Source organism: Enhydra lutris, unplaced genomic scaffold, assembly GCF_002288905.1.
Source record: "Enhydra lutris kenyoni isolate GAN:26980312 unplaced genomic scaffold, ASM228890v2 scaffoldscaffold11, whole genome shotgun sequence".
Classification (NCBI taxonomy): domain Eukaryota; kingdom Metazoa; phylum Chordata; class Mammalia; order Carnivora; family Mustelidae; genus Enhydra; species Enhydra lutris.
The window spans coordinates 24,778,602-24,793,745 of NW_019154095.1; positions in this window are offsets into that span (position 1 = coordinate 24,778,602).

The window sequence follows — 15,144 nt, forward strand, 5'->3', positions numbered from 1 at the left end:
TAATACCGAGTCCCTATTGTCTTACAAACACTGTTCTAAATACTTTACATGTATTGACTCATCACCCCTCATTTCATAGATGAGAAAATTTAAACGCAAAGAAATTAGCTTGTTAAAGTCACATAGCTGGTAAGGGTACAGCGACGGAATGAACTATGGTAGTTTGACTCTGGAGCCACATTCTATAGGTTACCCACTCTCCTATACTGGGAAATGGGAAAAATGCAAGAAGGACAAAGTATCGATATCTCAAAATATTATCCCCTGTTTAAATTAGGTCAGTTCAAAGCCTGGCATAAAATAGATGTGCAATAAATATTTTTGAATAAGCAAATGAAAAACTTCTCTCATGTCACTCAGTCTTTTTGAAATGAGTGTTTTATAGTATTATACTTCTGTCCTGCCTTTTTTTAAAAAGATTTTATTTATTTATTTGATAGACAGAGATTGCAACTAGTCAGAGAGGCAGGCAGGTAGAGAGAGGCGGAAGCAGGCTCCCCGCTGAGTAGTGAGCCCGCTGAGTAGTGATCCCAGACCAGGACCCTGGGATCATGACCCGAGCCAAAGGCAGAGGCTTTAACTCACTGAGCCACCTAGGTGCCTCTGTTCTGCTTTTTAATGTTGGGTATTTCAGAATTACAATGATGTTGAGTAGTGCGTTGTATTTTCCCCACACAAGAATTTGAGGTACACCAGAAGAAGATGCATTTCTTCATTTTTGGAAACACTGTCCCAAGCTCTTTGCTCCTGGACCAGGGAGCTCTTCTTCATCGATAGCTTTAATTAATTCAATTATTCATTTACAACAGCTCTTTCTCTCTTGACTTATTTTGCCCTGAAGAATTACTATGAGGCAGGCAGGCCTAGCTATTACTGCTGAGGGTTTTGTGAGGTGATAGTCAGTTCTCCAGGAGTCTGCCTTGATCTGTGGGCACAGTCCATATATCCTGCCTGAAACAAGTGCTCTGGGATCTGTCTTTACCTTCCTTTGAGCTTATTGTTTCAAAAAAGTCTGCTCTTTGGGGGAAGTCAAGAATGTATTTGTTCCATCTCTATGATGAGAGGCAGATCTCCCACTAAAAGAAAAACTACATCTTGAAAGGCTGAATAGGTTGGCACTTAAAAGGGAATTCCAGCTGGTTAATTTAGGGTGCTGAGAAAAAGATCCAGCATAAGAATGCTATCTGGCAGTGGGCCCATAGCATTTTCAACTGATTGTGAATTGGAGAGATTTTCATCACATTAGGGATGCTGCTTTTCACTATTATGTTCTGACACAAGAAAACAAGTGAGGATATATATACAGGTTAGTCCTGGTATCATAGCTATACACATGAACATGATCAATGCCAGTTGTATCAGAACCAAAGATAGCCTCATGCTTGCTGACATATTTGAAGTAAAACCAAAGAAGAATTAAAAAATATTTCTACTCAAGGTGTTCTTTTTTTTTTTTTTTTTAAATCCTTGCCTTCTGTTTCTCTTTCCTTTTGTGTCTAAGAAACTATTCTGAAGATTTGGAGAGGTAAAAAGCAAACTTCAGAAAGTTGTTAATTTCCTGTGTTAATTTTTCCCCCTAGTGGCTTGACACAAAAAATTTATAGGACCAGGCAACTTACCAAACAGTTGGGGTCCTTGTGAGGGTTCAACAGTTAAGACTGTTTTAATCTTGTCCACCAACTCCATACAATACCTCTGCATTCTTGAATGAAGACAAAACGAAGCTAATTGGTTGTTAGAGGTTTTTCATGGCATCAGCCTAGACGTGACACGTATCATTTCTGGTGCTATTTCATTGACTAGAAGTTTTCATGTGACCCTGTGTAACTGTGAGAGTCTGGGAAGAAGAGTCTTCCATGTGCCCAGAAAGAAGAGGAGAACTAGATATTGGTGAACACTAAGATGGCTGCCATAGACATGTTATTCAATGAAGCTCACCAGACATCAGAATAATCTGAATGGCACAAAGTCCAAATGAACATAATAAACTCCCAGGTTTGCTGCCACCCATACAAACTAACAAAATGAGACGCCTCCCATTGTGAAGTCCACTTCTTGTTTCTTTGAAGCTTTTGAGGTTACCAAGAAGAATTTCCTCGCCCACAGAATTTCCTCTTTCTGTTTTCTCCTATTCTATGTTTTAGCCAGAGGAATGTTGCTCAGGTCCTTGGATAGAGTCTGAATTCCTTTTGCAGAAGCTGTAGCCTCAGGAACTGATGTATTCATCAACACCTCCAGATGTGAATTACTTTGATTCTGAATCTTCCATGCACTATTATAAAGGCATCTAATATTGTATGATGTAGTTCACCCCAAAACTGTTGGTGCACATTTTTCTGGGTTCCTTGACATGATTGCAGGACTGATTCTTCCCCCCATAACCCTTACGGTGACTGGCTACTTAGTCTCCGAAGGGAAATGATAAATTTAGGGATGATTGGGGCAGGTATTGGTGTCCAAGGGATACAATATTTATTTATTCCATTTCTAACACACTATGGTTTTGTGTAAATACAAGTTTCTGTCTGCTATCATATTCCTTTCTTCCGAAGAACTTTTAATATATCTCATGTGCCAGGGTGGTGCAGTCAATTAAGTGTCCTATTCTTGGTTTTGACTCAGGTTGTGATCTCAGGGTCATGAGATCAAGCTCCATATGGGGCTCTGTGCTCAGCACTGAGTCTACTTGGGATTCTCTCCCTCTGTCCTTCCCATTTGCACTCTCTCTCTCTCTCTCTCTCTAAAATAAATAAATAAATAAATACATAAATAAATATTTTAAAAAATATTTCTTGTAGTGCAGACTTGCTGGCAAGGATTCCTCTCAGTTTTTGCTTGTCTGAGAAAGCCTTATTTCTCCTTCATTTTGTGAAAGACATCTATACAGATAATAGAGCACTGGGTTGACAGTTCTTTTGGCACTTAAAAAAAAAGATTTTATTTATTGGCAAGAGAGAGAATAAAAGAGAGAGAGAGAGAGAGAGCATGGTGTGGGGGAAGGTCAGAAGGAGAAGCAGACTCCCTGTTGATCAGGGAGCTGATGCAGGACTTGATCCTGGGACTCCAGGATCATGATCTGAGCCAAAGGTAGTTGCTTAATCAACTGAACCCCCAGGTACCCCTCTTTCAGCACTTTTAAGTAGCACCCATTGTATTCTGTGTTGCATGTTTTCTTATGAGAAGCCTACTGTAGTTTTTTCTTGCTATCAAAAATTGTAAAGGGTCTAGGATTTTATGCTATTTGCAGGCTTAAAGTTTAGCCTGCTACAGGTTCATAGAGGCTGACAGAAGATAGAAGACTCCTGAGTGAGAAACAGAATTTTATTACTCATGACACAGAATGCAGCATGAATACCAGTATATTTGCATGCGTTCCACTTGCTCCCAAGTCCTACAAGGATAAGGCAAATAGTCCCAGAGGGACCTCAGGAGAGGAACTCTGAGCTTAGGGGAACAAAATCTTTTATAATGAGGAGTAGGCATGTCTGCCCTTTGTTCTGGAGAGGGACACTATCTTTTACAACTGTAAGCAAATCTGCTCTCTGCTCTGGCAAGAGAGAATTTCTATCTCATTAAGCTGTTTTATACACAATAATACTTGTATAGATAGTTTATAACAATAGGCAATCAGTGCCTCCCTTTGTGAGACATTCAGAAACATGAAAGACCCATGGAGAGTTGTATCCCAATAGAAAGTACTTCTCCCTTTTTTTTTCCGAATGGTTTTTAGAATTTCCAATTTGCGTTTTGTTTTCAGCAGCTTGAATATGAGGGGCCTAGGCGTGCATGTGTTTGTGCATACACGTGTGTATTTTGTTATTTATTCCTGCTTAGTGTTCTCTGAGCTCTTGGATCTGAGGTTTGAGATCTGTCACTGATTTTGTGACACTCTTGGTTATTATTTTTTCAAATATTTTTTCTGTCCTGGTTTTTCTCTCTTTTCTTCTGGGATTCTGATGGTATATACATTAGATTATTTGATAATAGCTCACAGTTCCTGGATGCTATGTTCTTCCTCTCCCTGTCCCCATTCTTTTTTCCTTTGTATTTCAGCCTAGGTAATTTCTGTTGACCCATCTTTAAGTTCATGATCCTTTTCCTTTTGTTGAGTCTATTGATAAGTCTGTACAACATAGTCTTCATCTTTGTTACCATGGTTTTCATTTCTAGGATTTGAATTTGATTGCTTTTCCCCCACCTCCATTGCCTGAAATATGCTGAGATCTAATTGACATATAGTATGGTGTAAGTTCAAGGTGTACAACGTGATGATTTTATACATGTATATATTGTGAAATGATTACCACAGTAGGGTTAGTTAACACCTTTATTACATAATTATCATTTGTTTGTGTGTGTATGTTTATGTGGTAAGAATGTTTAAGATCTACTCTCTTAGAAACTTCAAGTATGCAATATAGTATTGTTAAGTATAGTCACCATGCTATATGTTAGATTCCCAGAACTTATTCATCTTATAACTGGAAGTTTATAACCTTGACCAATACCCCCTATTTCCCTTGCCGTTTAGACCTTAGTAACCACCATTCTATTCTTTTTCTGTAAGTTTGGTTTTTTAGATTCCACGTATAAGTGATGTTACACAGTATTTTCTCCCTTTGACTCATTATTTTACTTAGCATAATGCCCTCAAGATCCATCCATGTTTCAACACTCACACATACACACACAATATATACATTCATATATTTGTGTATACTCAAAAGATGGAGCTTCACCCAATAATCTTTTTAAGTAATTTCTTTCACTACCTCAGAGATGCCGTATGTAAATGCCTTCATATATAATTCCACATGTAAATTGTCTTTGGACCTGTTATAGGTTGACTTATACATTCTAATAATTCATGTGTTAAAATATTAACCTCTACTACCTCAGAATATGACTGTATTTGTAGAGAGAATGTGACTGTATTTAAAGACATAAGACAGAGGTGCTTAATGATCTTTAAAGAGCTAATCAAGTTAAATGAGTTTTTTAGGGTGGGCCCTATTACAATATGACTACTGCCCATTTATGAAAGGAAGATTTGAGCAAAGACAAATACAGAGGAAAAATAATATAAAGACACAGGGAGGAGACAGTTATCAACTAGCCGAGGTGAGAAAACTGGCTCAGAAGGAAAGAATCCTGCCAATACCTTGATCTTGGACTTCTAAACCTCTAGAACTGTGAGACATGGGCTTAAACCACCCATTCTGTGGTACTTTTAAAAATTTTTTACAGCACCCCTAGAAAACTAATGTAGGAGCTATAGGCATAGACTTCACTCAGTTACTAATGCATGACAAATTACCTCAAAACTTTGAGGCTTAGAAAAACCATTTTATTATGTTTATTGATTATTTAGGTCAAACATTCAGACTGGACAGTGAGGATGACTTGTCTCTAGTCAATAATATCTGGATCTTCAGGTGGAAAGACTGAAAAGACAGGTGAGTAGAAGCATCCAAAGACTTTTTCATTCACATGTCTGATTTGGGGCTGGGACATTGCAAAAACTGGAGCTATTGAACAGATCTCCTACAAGTGGCCTTTCCATGTGGCTTGGTTTCTTCCTACATATGGCCTTTCTCTAACAGCTTGATGGCTTTGGAATAGTTGTCCTTCTTACGTGGTGGCTCAGGACTTCAACCATGAATGTTCCAGTGTATGAGAAGTTGCATTACCTTTTATGATCCATCTTGAGAGTCATCTGGAGTCACTTCTTCCATACTCCTTTAGTCTAAGTCACAAACCTGTCCAGATGCAAGGTTGGATGGGAAGGGGGACGATATCAGCAATGTTTTAAAACCTTCACAATTTCTTCTGGAGGACAGGGATGTGTTTAGTCCAAAAGATGTTATTTTTAATACTAGGTTTTGTAAGCTTTAGTCCACAGGAGGTTAGAGAAATAGGGTAAGGTCAGGTTAAATAATGTCTAAAAGCCAAGTGGAGAAAGCTAGAAGTGATTAGGTAAGAAAATAAAGATTGGTTTATCTTTTGAGAGATAATATGTGAAGTGTAAAGAGTGGAACATTTTATCTCCTTTTTAAGAAGAAGATAAAATACTCCAGTCAAAGTTGTTCTCTGGGAGTGTTAATGTGGAAGAGCTTTCAGGTCAACATGTTAATCAAAGCCTCATGCCCTAATCTAAGGGAGAGTTCGCCTGAGCTGTAAGCTCAGTTGACAGAATCAGAAATACTGAAACCCAACTGTCAAAAATATGGTTACAACTGGCAGTTTTCTATGAAAGTCAATGCCAGACCAGTGCTGTCTTTTCTCCCTGATGAGAATGAATATGTGATATATCCAACATGTATAAAGGACTCCTGATGTACCCATAAATCAACTGAACATCTGAGCAGGGTGTTATGCTAGGTGTTATGGGAGATACTGAGGTATGTTAAGATGTCTATTCTTTTGTTAAGGAAGTTATAACTTAGGGGCCTTTGGGTGGTCCAGTAGGTTAAGCATCTGACTCTTGGTTTCGAGTCAGGTCATGATCTCAGGGTGGTGAGATTGAACCCTGCTTCAACCTCTGCACTTTGCAGTGGAGTCTGCTTGAGATTCTCTCTCTCCCTCTCCCTCTCCCTCTGCCCCTCCTCCCCAAGCCCATGCTCTCTCTCTCTAAAATAAATAAGTAAGTATTTAAGGACAGCTGGGTGGCTCAGTCAGTTAAGCATTGGCCTTCAGCTCAGGTCATAATTCAGGATCCCGGGATTGAGTCCCACATCAGGCTTTGTGCTCAGCAGGGAGCCTACTTTTCCCTCTCACCCTGCCTGCCACGCCCCCCTGCTTGTGCTCTCTTTTGCTCTCTATCTCTCTGTCAAATAAATATATAAAATCTTAAAAAAATTTTAAAAATCTTTAAAAGAAAGAAGTTATAATTTAGTTAGAGTGATCCCCATAACAAGCTGACATAACAAAAGTACAAAAAGTAAGGTATCTTAGCTAATAAAGGCTAAAGTTGGTTTAGATTCTTCTGTTTATTCTAAGCAAGAGATCTTTCTCTTCTCATTAGTGTCTCTTTAAAGAGAAATCAAATGTCACATTGAACTTTTCTTTGAAAAACAAGAATCAGTTTGATCAATGACTTTTGATTGTAAAACCAGGAGGCAGGCATAAGGAAGAAGAGTTTTCATGTTAGGCCATCTGTCTAAATTTGGAGTGTACCAAGCTTGGTTTTGAGTGAGTGTAGTGTGAGTTTCTGACCTTCAGAAAAAGGATTCCAGGTATGCCAGAGATAATTAATGCTCTTTGAATGTCCATTTGCTTACAGTTCACAGTTTCTGTTCTAGTGAGGTTGGCGTCATGTCCTTTGTACTGGCTGAGGCTGCATGTAAAGTCATCTATGTGAATTCTGGGATGAATCACAGGCTGAATTCATTTTTGTTCTACCGCTGTCTTAGTAGTGGGGCCACGTGTTGAGATGTGAGTGTTCATCACCTGGCTTCCTGAGTGACCAGGTCAAGCAGATTCCTCCACAGACCTATATTGAACTTGAATGAGAAGTATATAATTATTGTCTTAAGCCCCTGAAATTTCAGGGATTAATTTGCTGTTATGAGAAAACATGGCTTATCATGACTAAATATACCAAAGAATTCTATGAAAGGTCCAAGAAGCAAAACTAGGGTTTCGAATAAGTGTAGAGCTATAACTATACATATCCCTTTCCAGATAAATTTAAAAACATACTTCAAATTATGCTTTATTATAAGATAATATAAAATAGTAAGCAGTTAACAGTTAATCAATATGATATATATTGCAAGTTAATCAATATGGTATGTTTCAAAGAAGGAACTTGGTTTTTATAGGTAAATCTCAAGGAAATGTCTGGTTCTCATGCTTCAGCTCATCTCTCAAATTTTTCTCTCTTCCCTGTAAAGTAGGGAACTTGGGGCTCTTGCTCCATAACCCAAGGCATAATTACCCAGCTGGCGTGAGCCCCCTGAATTGCAGAAACATGCAGAGGAGAGACTAATCAGCTCTCAAGAGCATGCCTTGTTAATTCAACCTAATTTTTAGGGAGGGAGCATTCACAATTTCAGAAAAATATTTTAAAATAATTCATGCAGTTCTGCTTTTTAGAATGTCTTTCCCAGACTATTTCCACATTTCTACTACCAATAAAAGTTCAGTGAGTTTAAAAATAAGTGAAGGAAAAAGAATAGCTTTCTTTCCTACTAAAGTATAGTCAAAAGTCCAATTCCCTGCCTTTCTATTTTACCAAGAGAGAATACAAGACATAAATGTATTCCAACTTTGCAAGTTTGCTATGCAGTTTAATTTGATGTTTGGAATTTCTTCCTTGGGATCCCATCCAAAGGGTTGAGTGACTATTTTGCTAAAAGAGCCTCTTCTCTAAGGTGGTCTTTTGAATGGATCTTGAGGACACTGGGGCATTGTAATTCTCTTTTTATAGAAGTCCTGGATTGGCACACCCATATTTTCCTACTTCTAGGGATTACCAGGAGCTTGAAAACAAGTCTTTGTCTAATGTAGACAGATATACAAATGCGTATGTTATTAAGTTTTAAGTAATGTAGGAATATTGCCTGACTGATTATGAGCTTCTCCAGCAGGACTGACTTCTGGATTTATAATTTAAGGAGAGATATGCCTAAAATATATGTTAACTGATGTAGATAAAAGGAAAGTTTAGATTTCTGTTTATGTATTACTCTCTGTGGTGGAATATTTCCTTTTAACATATGTTTCGTTAGTACTTGAAAATGTTGGGTTTGTGCAGTGCTATATTGACAAGTCAATACTCCTAAAAATATTATATTACCATTTGCTCAAAAAGCACATGGACACAAGATGCTACAAAAAAGTATTGTCAGTTTTTGAAAGGCGATGTATCTTCATTCATAATTATATGTATGTGCAAGTACGATACCGAAGATGGAATGGTAATAATTTTTGTTTTCTAATGCAAATGCCTGGTGCTGCTGCTGTGGCATTGGCAAGTAAATAAATCAGCACTAGCAAATCCAGACTCATTCTCCAGGCAGGGATTCTACTAAACTAATCACCCGAGAAAACAAACTAACACACCACAGAGAGAAATGCGGAAGCCTGTGAAATCTGAGGGAGTAGGGCACACTTGCTGGGAAGCAGGGAAAGAAACAGAATCGACACATGATAGGTCACCCATTATTAAATCTGGAAGACAGATTAAAGTTCCTTTCCAGCCTTATTAGATCAAACAAGGTGCTATCTGCTATTTGTATTCATTTCTGAAAGACAACTAAGTTTATGGTGAAATATATTTGTAATATATTCTGGGAGACATGATGCTTTGGATGCTGAAGGTTGGCAAGGACTAAATTGTTTTAATATTACATTATAGATCCTAGGTGGGGCTTTTTAGTTCTATAATGAATTCAGGAAAGAATAAAATGAGGTTGTCTTCTACAAGGCATGATGTGACTGGGTGAACAATACTTAAACATTCCAAGATGGGGGATACGAAGCCAAGGATAAGCTGAGAGATGGGTGCATTTCTGTGGTTAAACATCATCTCTTTCTCAATTATGCCAATGGCAATTCCTTCACACCTCCTGGTTTTATTTATTGGGTGAGTTTTACATTAATGTGATCAGCAGCAGTTTTGGGTAATGTATTCACATTCTTTACATGGAACATAAATCCTGCAGATTTTTAAAACTTGCGTTTAAGACTATAGGCTTATTTCTTTCCAGATTAAAAAAAAAAATCTCTCGGGGCGCCTGGGTGGCTCAGTGGGTTAAAGCCTCTGCCTTCAGCTCAGGTCATGATCTCAGGGTCCTGGGATCGAGCCCCGCATCGGGCTCTCTGCTCTGCGAGGAGCCTGCTTCCCTCTCTCTGCCTGCCTCTCTGCCTACTTGTGATCTCTCTCTGTCAAAAAAAAAAAAAAAAAATCTCTCTTATGATGTTCATTTAAGGTGTTCCCTCAGCTGATGACTGATTTTTATACAACCTTTTGGGATTTGAGGGGTGGCTTGATCTACTGACCTTGCACTGTAAGTCAGCTTATCCAGTAGTGTGTACTCTGGAAAGATTTGGCTATTTTTGGACCAGAGCAGCATCATGATGTCTTTTGGAGTCTTGGCTCTTTTTTGGGCAAATAGACTGGGTGAAGTTTTCTTATATTCAAAGTAAGGAAACTGAACTAGGTGTTCTTGAAGTTTCTTTCACCTTCTACAATCATGCTGGGATCATGGAAGTAGCCTCTTATTTATTTCTCCCTATTTCCTAAGCACTTAGAGAAGGCTTACATAATAATGGTTTCAAAAATATAGGACAGGAAGGGACCCTGAGAAGAATCTAGTCCCTTTTCCTAGCTGGATTTAAACACTTGAGATAGATGAAATTTTGGCCACGTTTAAAGTTAATTGGGGAGCTAGAAATTGTTGAACATTTGTTAAACATTTACCACACTAATTTGATCCTCAGAACAACACTGGCAGAGGGTTGTTACTGCTCTCTTTGGCAGCCAAGAATCTTGAGCTTGGAGTTATGCAGGGTTATTTAGTGGACAAGAGGGAGAGCTGGGGTTTGTACCCAGCTCTGTTTACTTCCAGAGTCAGAGCTCTTTGACCTAAACAGCCCTTTAAAAATACTAATTGAAATAAGTTCTCAGTACCAAAAATTTGCTAGTAAAAGCACTTAATTTAAAGTATTATGAAGTGAGAAAGGTATGAGACTAATACTGTTCCCATTGTACAGATGTAGGTACTGAAGCTTGGAAAAGTTATGATTTATCCCAGGTTATGTGTATGTCAGTGGCAGCATCAAGGGTGAAGCTCTAGATATTTTCCCCTTGACTTTCCTTTCTCTATTGAGTGTAGAAAATTCTTGCTGAGAGAAAGTCTAAAGCAGAGGTGAGATCATGTCTCTGAAGCCTGAGCTGGGAGGGTGGAGTGGTAAAGGCCTGCAGTCATTTCTCTAAGTGTGCTTTGAGATTGTTCTCTCAGCTCTGAGATGCATGTAGCAATGTGCCCTCCCAGTACTGCTGTAAGGTTACATGAGATAGTATTGGGCAGAGAAGGGGTTTGGTAAATGTTGTTTTCCTCATCTTCCAAATATTCTGGGTTTGGATGAAAACAGACACCAGTGGCTTATCTTTGTGGTGATTTATTATGGCTGGAAATATTTCAGTTTATTGAAATAGAAGGTCTTCACAGGACTGCATTTTGGGTGTCTAGGACACATTCATTGTATAGCCATGAACATGGATACAAAATGATTTTCAAAATAATTCAACTCCATTAAATTAAAAAATTAATGTACAGTATTATATTAGTTTCAGGTGTACAATATAGTGATTCAGCAATTCTGCACATTACTCAGTACTCATCAAGATAAGTAAACGCTTATCCTCAATGGGGAAAAGCTGACAGCATTCCCTTTCAGATCAGGAACACAACAAGGATGTCCACTCTCACCACTGTTGTTCAACATATTACTAGAATTCCTAGCAACAGCAATCAAACAACAGAAAGAAATAAAAAGGTATTAAAATTGGCAAAGAAGAAGTCAAACTTTCTCTCTTCATAGATGACATGATATTTTATATGGAAAACCCAAAAGACTCCACCTCAAAGTACTAAAACTCATGCAATAATTCAGTAATGTGGCAGGATACAGAATCAATGCACAGAAATCAGTTGCTTTCTTATACACTAACAATGAAAATATAGAAAGGGAAATTAGAGAATTGATTCCATTTACTACAGCACCAAGAAACATAAGATACCTGGGAATAAACCTAACCAAAGAGGTAAAGGATCTGTACTCAAGAAACTACAGAACACTCATAAAAGAAATTGAAGAAGACACAAAAAGATGGAAGAGCATTCCATGCTCATGGATCAGAAGAATAAATATTGTTAAAATGTGTACACTGCCTAAAGCAATCTATACTTTCAATTCCATCCCGATCAAAATTCCACCAGCATTTTTCAAAGAGATGGAACAAACAATCCTAAAATTTGTATGGAACCAGAAGAGACCCTGGATTGCTAAGGAACTGTTGAAAAAGAAAAGCAAGACTGGGGGCATCATGTTGCCTGATTTCAAGGTCTACTACAAAGCTGTGATCACCAAGGTAGCCTGGTACTGGCACAAAAACAAACACATAGACCAGTGGAACAGTGCAGAGAGTCCAGATATGGACCCTCAACTCTATGGTCAAATAATCTTTGACAAAGCAGGAAAAAATATCCAGTGGAAAAGAGACAGTCTCTTAAATAAATGGTGCTGGGAAAATTGGACAGCTATGTGTAGAAGAATGAAACTTGACCATTCTCTTACACCATACACAAAGATAAACTCAAAATGGATAAAAGACCTCAACATGAGGCAGGAATCAATCAAAATTCTAGAGGAGAACAAAGGCAGTAACCTCTTTGACATTGGCCACAACAACTTCCTTCAAGATATGTCTCCAAAGGCAAAGAAAACAAAAGCAAAAATGAACCTTTGGGACTTCATCAAGATCAAAAGCTTCTGCAAGGCAAAGGAAACAGTCAACAAAACAAAGAGGCAACCCACGGAATGGGAGAAGATATTCACAAATGACACTATAGACAAAGGGCTGATATCCAAGATCTACAAAGAACTCCTCAAACTCAACACACACAATACAGCTAATCACGTCAGAAAATGGGCAGAAGAAATGAACAGACACTTCTCCAAAGAAGACATACAAATGGCTAACAGACACATGAAAAATGTTCATCATCATTAGCCATCAGGGAGGTTCAAATCAAAACCACATTGAGATACCATCTTACACGAGTTAGAATGGCCAAAATCAACAAGACAGTAAACAACAAGTGTTGGAAAGGATGTGGAGAAAGGGGAACCCTCTTACACAGTTGGTGGGAATGCAAATTGGTACAGCCACTTTGGAAAACAGTGTGGAGATTCCTTAAGAAATTAGAAATAGAGCTACCCTATGATCCTGCAATTGCACTACTGGGTATTTACCCCAAAGATACAGATGTAGTGAAAAGAAGGGCCATTTGTACCCCAATATTCATAGCAGCAATGGCCATAGTCGCCAAACTGTGAAAAGAACCAAGATGCCCTTCAACAGATGAATGGATAAAGAAGATATGGTCCATATATACAATGGAGTATTATGCCTCCATCAGAAAGGATGAATACCCAACTTGTATGAATCTGGGTTGATACAACACGTGACTGGGAGAGATTATGCTGAGTGAAATAAGTCAAGCAGAGAGTCAATTATCATATGGTTTCACTTACTTGTGGAGCATAAGGAATAACATGGAGGACATTAGGAGAAGGAAAGGAAAAGTGAATTGGGGGAAATCGGAGGGGGAGACAAACCATGAGAGACTGTGAACTCTGAGAAACAAACTGAGGGTTTTGGAGGGGTAGGGGTGGGGGAATGGGAGAGACTAGTGGTGGGTATGAAGGAGGGCATATATTGCATGGAGCACTGGGTGTGGTGCATAAACAATGAATTCTGGAACACTGAAAAGAAATAAAATGAAATAGAAAAAAAAAACAGACAGTGGGAGTAATTATTTAATATTAAGAATAAATGTCAATAGGCATCTTTCACATTGACAAAAAATTCTCTTAAATATAAGAGACCTGCTTAAAATGGACAATTAAAATATTTTAAAAATCACACCTTGATTTTAATAGTAATTTAGTTTGATGTAGCTGAATGTGCACTGGATTATTCAATCTGTCAAAAGAGTCATGTATACATGTAATGGATTAAGCATTGCGTGCTCAGGATGGCTCATTTTAAGTAAAGTCCCCTAGCCACATACAGCTATTCACAATACTTCTCAATAATCTTCTAAAGATAATGCAGAAATAGTCCTTAGCCTGGGTATCCAGCAGAGGACAGTAAAGTCCCAGTTTTCTTTTGTGACTGGTTTCCTTTGTGGTAACTGCAGATGGATAGTGTTCTGAAGCTCTCAGGTGGCTGACATGTAATTGCAGACATTAAACATTTCTGAGGAGAAACATAAAATGTATTGTGAGGTCAATGAAATTCTTTGTCAAGATTTCTCTGAAGATCTGACCACTTAACATGACAGTGCAGAACTGGAAGATATGCCCAGCACGCATCGATTGGTGGTCTCATGCATAAGGTGAACTTCATGGGTCAAACATTTTTGTGTTGCTTTATGTTGTTTAAAGATCCACAGTATTCTCTGTGACTGTATTAGGGTAAGATTTTACCTGGCTGCCTCTAAAGGAATTAAGTCATTTCGTATTTTTTCTAATTGCTGTTGAGCTTCTACTTTCTCTTGAGTGCTGGGATTTTATAAAATGAAAGTTTTATGTTCTTTCTCCCTAGATCTCCAATTTCCTTCCTCCCTCTAAATTTTTCTTGGAAGTTTTCGTCATTTTATATGAAGTGGAAAAGGTGGAAAAAGATCACCTATCTTTCTTTCTTTCTTTCTTTCTTTCTTTCTTTCTTTCTTTCTTTCTTTCTCTTTCCTTTAAAGAAAAATAAATCCTCAAAGGTCAGAAAGGAATGTAGAGAACCATGGCAGCAGTATGGCGCATTCCCTTGGTGTTTTGTATGCCAATCCTTAATCTAGGTGGATGGAAATACTATGTGTTACTACTTATCAAAGAATTGATGTCTAATGCAGATGCCACAATAAGCCATTTGTATGGTCAAATTGGAATAAAATGTTATGGGCATAAGTAGTTCAGAATCACTAATTCCTATGTTTTTTTTGGAGAAAATCATGAAAAATCTTGGACAATAATAAGAGTGTGGCATATCACAGTTTTATTTGTGCTCTCTGAAGCCACTCTTTAGTTTGGGTCCATGTTGGAGCTGATCAGGAGGCAGTCACATTACATAATATATCAAAAATCTAGTAAGTAAAAGGAGAAAAAAAAAAAACTACAAAGGACACAAACATACACACACGCAGACATATTCTTAGTTTAGAAATTCTTAAAATTCTTAAAATGACTGTCATGGATTGTAGCTCCAACTCAGTGATTCTGAGTGATCCTGTGGTTCTGCAGCATCAGAAAACCCTTGAAGGTCAAGGTTCAGGATTTTGTCCCTCTAGGAGAGTTCCCACAATGGAAGTTCTTCAAAGCAGACTGACTTCATGAAGGAAATGCCAGCCCATAGTA